Source organism: Ambystoma mexicanum, chromosome 10, assembly GCF_040938575.1.
Source record: "Ambystoma mexicanum isolate Mex_15411 chromosome 10, UKY_AmexF1_1, whole genome shotgun sequence".
Lineage (NCBI taxonomy): Eukaryota > Metazoa > Chordata > Amphibia > Caudata > Ambystomatidae > Ambystoma > Ambystoma mexicanum.
Window position 1 is genome coordinate 1,294,834,161 of NC_090932.1, and position 10,284 is coordinate 1,294,844,444.

Consider the following 10,284-nt stretch of genomic DNA (forward strand, 5'->3'; position numbering starts at 1 on the left):
CAGGGACACTATCACATCCATAGTGGATCTGATCCACAATGACCTTGTCAGCCTCATTGCGATCCATACTGCCATCCCCCCCTTACTCTGTGCTACACTTCCTTGCGACCGGCACCTACCAACACACTGTGGGTGAACTGCATGGGCTATCCCAACCCTGTTTTTCGTGGGTCCTCTTTCAGGTTATTGATACCCTCCTGTGGCATATGTCTGATCACAAAGGCCTATAAAGAGCACCTGATCAGGTTAATACCACAAAAATTGCATTCCATGCCCTTGCTGGCATGCCCAATGTGATTGGTGCATTGGACTGCACACATGTGGAGCTGGTGAACAGGCATGCCATTGAGGCAGTGTACAGGAACCGTAAACTATACCACTCCCTCAATGTGCAGATGGTGTATGATGCACACCACCTCATCACCCATTGTTGTCCAAGATTCCCAGGATCAACCCACGATTCCATGGTGCTGAGGAACTTCACGCTGCCAGGGTACATGACACGTCACAGCAGAGAGTGTACCTGGCTGTTGGGTGAGTGTAATTACCAAAGCATGTGCACTGTGGCATTGGGGGCGGGGAGCATAATACACCCAAGCATACCTGGTGGTTGGGTGAGTGTAATTACCAAAGCATGTGCACTGTGGCATTGTAATGGCACAATTATCTGCAGTGCATGTGTGGAATGCAATGTCCGACACATAAATAGCATGCCTGAGTTGAAGGGCATGACTCGCGTGTGTCAAATGGCCAGACGCAGCATGTGTATGCATAATCACATCAAAGATGGACTGCAACATAAAATGCACTACAGGTAATGCATTGCACCAATGTCCCAAAATCCCTGCAAAACACACGGGGCACAAGCCACACCACCTGCTGTACATACTAATCATTCAAATGCAGCACAACACCCCACCTCCAAACCACTAGCGTACCCCACAGCATGTAGGCAGGTCGCCTGCCTGTTTTTTTGTTATTAATTTTATTGGTTTAAATTCAAACCTTTAAAATATTACACAAACAAGACAAAACAACAATTAACACAATTACTATTTGTCCCCAACTATCCTCCTCCCTTCTCACATCCCACGTCATGGTATTACAAAAGGTTTCACATGACCGAATCTTTAACGTTACTGCTCGTCCATAAGTTTGCTTGACATCTTATGCTGGAGGCCATTCAATTACATTTTTTAGTCCCTCTTCTATTACGGCCAAGAAGGAAGTCAGGGGCATAATTAATTTCATGTCCAATCCTTTCCACATTCTCTGCCACCATTCATCCGTGCACACAGTCTGGTGGGCATCGTTCCACTGGCCCAGATGAATTGATCTTACATCCTTTAGTTCCGGACAGAAAAGCACTAGATGCTTAAGGGATTCCAGCTCTTTATTGCAAAAACGACAAGTGAAATTTGATCCAACGTTACAAGCCCAATGGCTAGTCCGCTCCTTGGCTTTAATCGCATTTAGCCGGAAAAACATGAATAGTCTTCTGGCTTTCGAATTTGGGAAGCGAATCAGGTATTTTTGAAGCACATTGTAGCCTCTTGCTTCGGCAGGAGAGTCTTTCATACCGCTGGCAGAATGGCGCTCACTACATGTAGCGATCCAATCGGCTCGCAAAAATCATCACTTTAGCTGCCGTAGGATTTGAGTGGAGAGTTTCCAAGCTGATGTTATTAGTTAGTAAGAGGTCTTCACATCGTTTCACCCATTGAGATAGAATGTCAGGGCCTCTAGCTGACGCATTGTGAAAGATTTTAAATTGGAAAATTCCTTCCTCTGCTCTGGATTTTCGAAACAAAGCCAGTAGGTTCCAGCAGATCCGGGCATGCAGCGAAATTAGGGCGAGTTCATACCTTATGCAGGCTGTTGAAATTCCGATTGGTAGGCATAATGCCTTGGTCCAGAACGTATGTTGCAGTGAAGCCCAGTGATTCGACGGGCATCCAAAGGCATTTTCCATACCATAAGTCAGGATCGGGACAACTTTCTGTTCATAAAAGTTTTGCAGCGGTTGCATTGAAAAGCGCACGAATTTTCTGTGTATGACAACACCCTGACATGCCAGCTGACCGCTATTCCTCTTGGATTCAGCTACCCAAAGCTCATCACAGATGCTGGAGTTCAGACTCATGCCCAGGTACTTTACACTTTTTGAGATGCATAGATGGTCTTGATCTAATGACCACACATATTTTGAGACCCTTGACTTTTGGCTTGTTTTTAAGTTCTCAAACACCAGTATTTCGGTCTTTGCTGTGTTTATCTTCAGGTTGTTCATGCTCACGTATTTTTGCACTGCCTCAAGTTTACGTTGAAGGCCAATCGGGGTTAAATCTAAGAGTACCAAATCATCGGCGTACAACAGCCAGCTTATCTTCAATGTGTTGAGCTTAGGTGGAAAGGCTCTCACAGATTGTATCGCCTCACGATGTCAGAAATGAAAAGGCTAAAAATTGCAGCTGCCAACGGGCATCCCTGTTTAACCCCTTTGTGCGTCTTGATTTGAGCTGACAGGGACCCTGATTGATCTAGTCGAATAGCAATTGAAGTGTCTGTGTGGAGTTCTTTAATTGCCGCAAGCAAACCTGCCGGGCAACCCCACACTTCCATTTTTTGCCACAAAACTTCACGATCAATCATATCAAATGCCATAGAAAAGTCAACAAAGGCAAGATACACTTTCGTGTTAGCTCGCAGGGCTTCCATTTTCAGTAGATTTAGGACAAGCAGGTTCAGAGAACACCCAACAAATTTCACGAAGCCCGCTTGTCTTTCGTCCACTCTTTTAGCTGTTTTGGCCCAGGTGATCAATTTTGTTTGCAGCAAAGACGCGTAAATCTTACCCAGTACATCAAGCAGGGCCACCGGACGATAGTTTTTCGGTGATGATCTATTTCCTTTCTTGAAGATCGGCACTATTATCCCTGTCTTCCATGAAGTTGGCACTTGTTTTTGCGAGTTGATTCTAGCAAATAGATCGAAACACAGGTCAGACCAAAGATCAGAAAACTGTTTGATCATGAAATTTGACAAGCCGTCAGGGCCAGGTGCCCTAGAGTTTTTCGCTCTCATAATTACCTCACGGATATCTTCCCTTGTAAAGTGTAGATTCCATGATGCTAGGTTAGATGTTTCCAAGTTAGGAGTAAGTTTTTTGTGGTATAAAGCAGTAAAATGATGCACCCACTCAATTTCTGGAACCAGGCATACTTGCAATGCCTCTTGCAGTGTTTCCATGCAATTAATGGTTCGCCAGAACTCGCCACTGTTCTTATTAGTTAGAGTCCTCAACATAGCCTCAGCATCGTTCTGGTGTATTACAGATCGATGGCTTTTAATCCAATTTGTATAGGACTGTTTGGCTACTTTGTTTCTTGCCGTTATTTACTCCTTTGGGCCTTGATTGTTTTTCCGGATTTCAGCTCTCATTATTCTTTTGCGCTGCATCACTGTTAGGTCGAAACAGTGTTTGTTCCGAAATTACCAATTTTTCAGCCGGCGTAGACTTGAATTGGGAGCATATATTGGCCACCTCATGTTCCTCCAGCCTCACACGTAGACGATTTGACTCCACCAGAACTTTTGTGCCCCATTTTTGGCTTTGCACGCCTCTTAGATCTTGAAATTTTAATTCCTTCATTTCATGGTCACTATTGACCATTGTAAGGATTTCCATGGTTTTTATCCTCGCATACATTGTATCAGAGGCAAAGATGTAATCGATGATAGAGCTATGGCCATCACGCTGCCATGTGGGCTTCGCCGGAATGTCCCCATGGGTACAGCCATTTAGCATTGAGAGACCTTGTGCGTTCAGTTCTTCTGACCAGGTTTTAGCTAATTGACCTTTGAAAGAACTCTGTGGTTTGAAAAAGTCAATATTTAGATCACTACAAACTATCAAGCCACTTCCACTGCTTGACTCTAGCAGGTTATCGATTATTGAGGTGACCCGATCGATGAAAGGATATGTCCCGGTCCATCGATGGTTCCAATATAAATTGATTATGTGGATCACATCAAGCGCTTTAGGTGTATCCATGGATTTTCGTATCTCGCAAACTTGAATGTAAGGCGTATAGTTTTTTTAATTCAGCAACCGGTAGCCTGAGGAGCGTTTGATCATTGTTAAGAGTCCTGCTAACGGACGCCCCTTCTCCGCCTTGATGGCTGGGTTCAGAGCACATTCAAATCCTGAGATCACTGGCAAGTCGCACATCCAAGTTTCTTGAAGACAAATCAGTTGTAAGTCATGTAGTCAGTCGTTTCCTAGGAGATGTATGAAGCCGCACGTGTTCCATGAAGCAAAAGAACATTCCTGAACCGCGCTAGTCTTCGAGCGTTAGCTGTGAGTATTAGCGTTCAAAGCCGAGGCCATCCAATTCCATTCTTGCATAGAATCTTGTTCCATAAAGCTGCTTGTTTTCGTGGAAGAGGACTTGTCAGCTGGGCCACCATTATTTATGGTAATTTTAATTTTCGCCATTGGACTAGTTCTGGTTATCACATCTTGCTCAACCGCAACTCACTTTGAGGGGTGAAAACGGGTTGTCGAACTTTGAGTACTGGTCTGTTCTGACCAGACTGTTCCTGCTGATTTTGTTCAAATACTGTAGTTTTTTGCGAGATCTCCAATGGCCTTAAATGACCCTTTTGAGCAAGCCATGCTTCGCTTGGTCCATCTTTCATCTTTGCTCGTTTATGCCCTTACGGTTCCATTACTTTATAAGTATCGAAACCCAGTGACAACAACTCTTCGTCTGCATCCAAAAGTACATTTGCAATTATATTAGAGTTTACGCGCAGAATCACCTTATCGGTACACAGATCGTTCGGGAATTCGACAATTTTCAAGTCTTTCGAACCAAGGGATTGCAACCGAGGTGTGTGATGGAGCAGTCTTAACACGTTTGTTCTGTTCAAGGTTAGTTTGTCACTGCCTTCCAGACTCTCCAGCATTAGTTTGATCAAAGGAGTCGGTTCCACAGGACGGGCTGTAACCTGACGGTTCCTAGTCTTCTGATGTTGCATCAACGTTTCTGACTGATGGTGGTCAATTTTCAGGGGCATAGATTCTTCGGCAGCCGCAACAGCCGCCGCATGCTCTACCTTTCCACTTGCAAAGTTCACCCCATTCAAAGCCGCTGGCATGGACTACCAACCTCCTGGTGTCTGATCTGCACACTTGTCCTCTGTCTTTCCCATTTTGCTTGTAACGTGATGAACTCCGGGCTCTTGGGTTCTGGGCCCCCATCCCTTGTCTCTGCCACACGGGAAACTAACTCACATAACCTATCTCTGATCTCTCGTGATGTGTTAGTTGGTAATCCTTGAATCATTTGCGGCATACCCAGTTTGGAGTTTAGTGCATCTGTTACCGAGTTCTTAGGCTCACTGATTGATTTTGAGTTTGTTGGCAACAGGGCGACTTTTTGGGTACAAGATACTTCGAGAGGGGCTTTCACAAGTTCAAATGCCACCTCCACAGGGTCTTCATAGGTTGATAGGTCCATTAATTCCTCATGAATTGCCAGTTCCTCTTCGTTTAGCGGAGTTTCCGCAACTTTCATGTTATTTCCCCCTGGGTCTAGGTGGGCCATTTTGTTCTCCTTGATTGTGTCAGCTAATTTCAAACTGGTAGTGATAGCTTTATCGACAAGTTGAAACATATTGATGTTGCGAAGGAATTTTCAGGCTCCTTTTTGTTGAGATTTTTTTATGGGCTGGCATGTTCTTTTGTTTTTTCGTTTGGGGGGGATTTTTTTTGGCGTCCACATTTGATTTAGTTTGAGCTTCAGCATCTAGACTTCCAAAAAATGGGGAATAGGCCTGCAGATTTAGTAATGACAATAGGCACCTCTTTCAGACCAGAAGCCTGATCCACTCCTATCAAAGGAGGAGATGAGCCAGAAACCTTTTGAGAGTCCAGTAAGGCTGGATTTGATGCATTTTTAGCTTGCAGAAATGCTGTATTAAACGACATTTCGAGTAAATTGGACTGCCCATCACTTTTACTCTGTGTCTCGCTGAGTTTCTTCAGATTTTCCCCCTCGAATACCACCAGAGGAGAGGCAACCTTAAGCCCTCCATTGGGTGAATCAGTCACTTCCGTTACAAGACTTTCGGATAGCATGATGGGCTGGGAAGTCTGCTTCACAAGTTCAGGTGGCTGTGTTTGGCAATCAGTCTTCATGGCGGAGATAGCAGTGTTGGATGGACCTTATAAGAGAGAAGTCTGATTTTTCCTTACCATGTCTTTCATGTTGCCAACATTGCCCAACTCCTCTGCCCTTTGATCAGAGTGTGATTTGCGAAAGAGAGACAGTGCTTCCTTCGCGACCTCTGCGAACAATATTTTATCAATCATGTCATTCCGTTTAGCATCGTTAGCTGATTCTATGCCCGCCAATATTTTTTGATTCGCCTCTTCTTGTTTGGTCCTTTGTGTACCATGCATTACTTCTAGGTGCATCAATTTTGAGTTCATCATAGCCAATAAAGTCGTGACATCCTTCACATTTTCATTTAGTGTTTCATACAACTTGGTGAAAGGTGTAAGCAAGATTGCCATTGCAGACGTTAGGGCTATTAGGAGGTCATTTGAAGGCACGTGTACGCAAGGGGCTGGGCACCCACCTCCAGCTTTCCCCTATGGCTCTCGTGCGGCTCGTGCAAACCGTGCCTGTTCTCTACTAATTTTTGGAAATGGACGCTCGACAAGTGACGAGTCCCTAGTAGTGGGGTCATCTGACGAGTCTTCACAATTAGAAGATTGACTTAATAGGCTTTGGTTTCTCATCCTAAGCTCACGCCCTACATTATTATGGGTGGGCAATCTTTTCTGAGAGTTAGCCACCTTTCCCTCTTGTGACTGTACTGATCCGTCAGAAGACGCAATCTCTCGTGACTTGAGTCTTTTGTAATTGCCGGATCCCCATATATCTTGATTTACATAGGTAACATTAATGCAGTGCCTTTTCTCGGGGGCTTTATGTATCAATTCCTGAACTGGGGTAGATACGGCAGTCCATTTACATGCGCGAGATTTGTTTAAGTTGATCAGATTTTGTAATACAGAGGATACTACCTCCAAAGAATTTCTTTTATCAATATGGGATGGATCGTCCCCTACAACCCTCTGCTCGCTTTCACTTTGTAATACTGTGTTAGAAGTGGATGCTTTGAGGTGAGGATCCATTAAGTTTGCATCAGGGGTAGGGGTAGGGGTTTTCTGAGTGGAGGCAGAAGCCTCGCGATGATCAGCACTTAGCATTCCGTTCGAGTGTGAAATTCTGACCCTGGGAGAATCAGGAATTGCGCTTACTTCTGAGTCGTCTTCAGAACCCACAAGGCATCTTCCACTAGACACAGCTTTCAGCCGCCACGCCGACTCAGCATAGACAAGCGATCGGCTGATTAAACGCGCCTCAGCCAAGTCCAACTGGCGCTGCACGGCTTCGGAGGCTTCGGAGGAGACGCCGTGCTCGCTCATGGACGCCGCACTTCCATCCTGGCCCCGCCCACCAGTGTCATCAGTAGCGGGCGCAGACAACATCGCGGTTTCCCGTGCCCGCTCAACAGCAGCCTGCATGCAGCCTGGGACCGCGGCCACCAACACAGCCCCCCCATCCCCACATGACGACCACGGCACAGCGACCTCACCAGCCGGTACGTCGTGATCAGTATCGTTGGCAGCCTTGTCAATTAAACTTATCGTACTTGTTGTACATATCGTCTGAGACTGAGTCATACCCTCAGCTGGCTGAGTAATATTGGGAGAAGGGGGGGGCAACGAGGCAGGGGAAGAGGGTGAGGCTGGATGAACAGGGTGCACTACTGCGTCATAAGTAGGATAGGAGCACTCCTCTGATCTCGAAGGTTCAAAAACATCTTCTACCGTCACCACTATTGGATCTTCGGATATTCCTGTGTTTTCAGACACTGAACCGAATGAAAAATATTGGCTCACCTGTTGTTGTTGCGCTCATTTTGCAGGGAGCTCCTCTAAATTGGCCATGCGTTTTACTTGGGCTCTGGTCCTTGAAATGAAATTCGATGGGTCCATCATTTGCGGAACGCGGCAGGGCCAACGCCTTACGCCACTCGCCAAACAGCCAAACAGTGAAGTCCTCAGCCCTTTGTTCCTCAGGGCTCATCGCCGCAAGGGCGGCAGAGGCGGCCTTTTGTACCAGGTGACCTGGGTCAGGTGACTTGGTCAGGTGGTCAGTTGTTAAGGGTACAGACACACGCACCTCTGTCTCTACTTCTCCTCTCTTCCTGATAGAGACACTTGCCACAGCCAAACAGTGAAGTCCTCAGCCCTTTGTTCCTCAGGGTTTAGCGCCGCAAGGGCGGCAGAGGCGGTCTTTTGTACCAGGTGACCTGGGTCAGGTGACTTGGTCAGGTGGTCAGTTGTTAAGGGTACAGGCACACGCACCTCTGTCTCTACTTCTCCTCTCTTCCTGATAGAGACACTTGCCACAGCCAAACAGTGAAGTCCTCAGCCCTTTGGTCCTCAGGGCTTAGCCTGCCTGTTCCAAGTACACATACTGACATACACATATGCATGTCACCTGAATGGCAACAAAATAGCAGGAAAAATGAATGGATGGGTGATATGCCCATCATAGGACATGCAAATCGAAACCTAGTCTGAGTTGTGTGTGCCATATTCAAAGGGTCATAGGGCAAGGTGGGTGTGAATGGGCGATGGAAAAGTGTCAGCAAACCACCCATCCACCACTCATAACGACAAAGCATATTGGCTGCCTGGCAATCATTAGCCTGTCATCGCCTTCCCAATCCAATCATTTCCTTCTATGGTACCCCTCTGTGTATACATCCACATCCATCATTTTGCCAGATTCATAGATGCTTGTCAACCACTCACATGCAGCACATCATGTACATCAAAATGGAAGTATGCCTTCATGCATGTACTCAATCTCTAAATAAGAGCAGTTTTTTTGCACATTAAGAAACCTTATCACCTGTGACAGCTCTGCCTACCAGGTCTACGGCCTCTGGCAGGGTCTGACCTGTCAGGCACAACCGGCTGTGGCAGGCAGATTTCTATTTTGCAGGCCCAGAAACATGCCACCAGGTAACGCCACCGGCACACTTACACCCGGACAAGCCAAATTTGCTGTTTGCCCGTGTCATTCCATTGACATTGAAGAATGCAGACAGAAATCCGCCAGATCACTGATTCTTCATCAAACTGTCCATACAATGCATACACATCAATTGCCATTGACAATGCGCATGTTACCATGCTCTTCTATGACGCATGCTTCTTCTGCAAATCGCATGTAACAACTTACATTAGTGAGTGAACAATATACAGACTGTACCAGCATGACACAGGCCCCACAATGATTTGTTCCCCCCTTTCTGTCCCTCCCTTGCAGGTGATGCTGGATACTACATCTTGATGCCATGACCGATGACCCCCCGTGAGGCAACCACAGAACCAGCACGTGCACGGATACAACAGTGCTCACACCATGACACGTTGTACGATTGAGCAGACATTTGGCCTGTTAAAGGCAAGATTCTGCTGCCTGAGCAGATCGGGGGGCAGGGAGGCACTGATGTACAGTCCTGTGAAGGTGGGCAAGATAGTCCTGGCCTTTGCCATGTTGCACAACATGTGTATCAGGCGCAACATACCACTGGCCCCGGATATGGACAGGCACCCACCAGATGCAGAGGATGAGAATAACAGGAACTGCCATTGGCACATCGCAGCTATGTCATGGATGGCCGTGAGACATGTGATGCACTGATTCACCACTATTTCTGAGCACATCACACAAGCACATGTCCTAGGACAGCTAACACACTCAGCACTGTACAGGAAATAAAACACTCAGTCACACAAAAAATGAATGTCCAGTCAGGATTTCAATGCAACTGTAATGTATATAATTCAATGATAAACAAATGTGGAACTACACCAACTACCCAAACTATCCCTCCACACTCCCCCTCCCCAACTATCCCTCCCGACTCCCCCGCCCCAACTATCCCTCCCGACTCCCCTTCCCCAGTTATCCCTCCCCACTCCCCTACCCCAACTATCTCTCCACAGCTCCTGTCATGTTGTCCAAGTAGTCCTTGCAGAAGACACATACAGGGCACATATCTGTCGTGGGCCTATTTGAGTCCCCGCTTGCTATCAGGACAGGTGCATCAAACGTTGCCTTGGGCTGCTGGTCACAGAACCTGCAGACGTGGAATTTGTGGATGGAGTGTGGGCCTGCTCAGGTG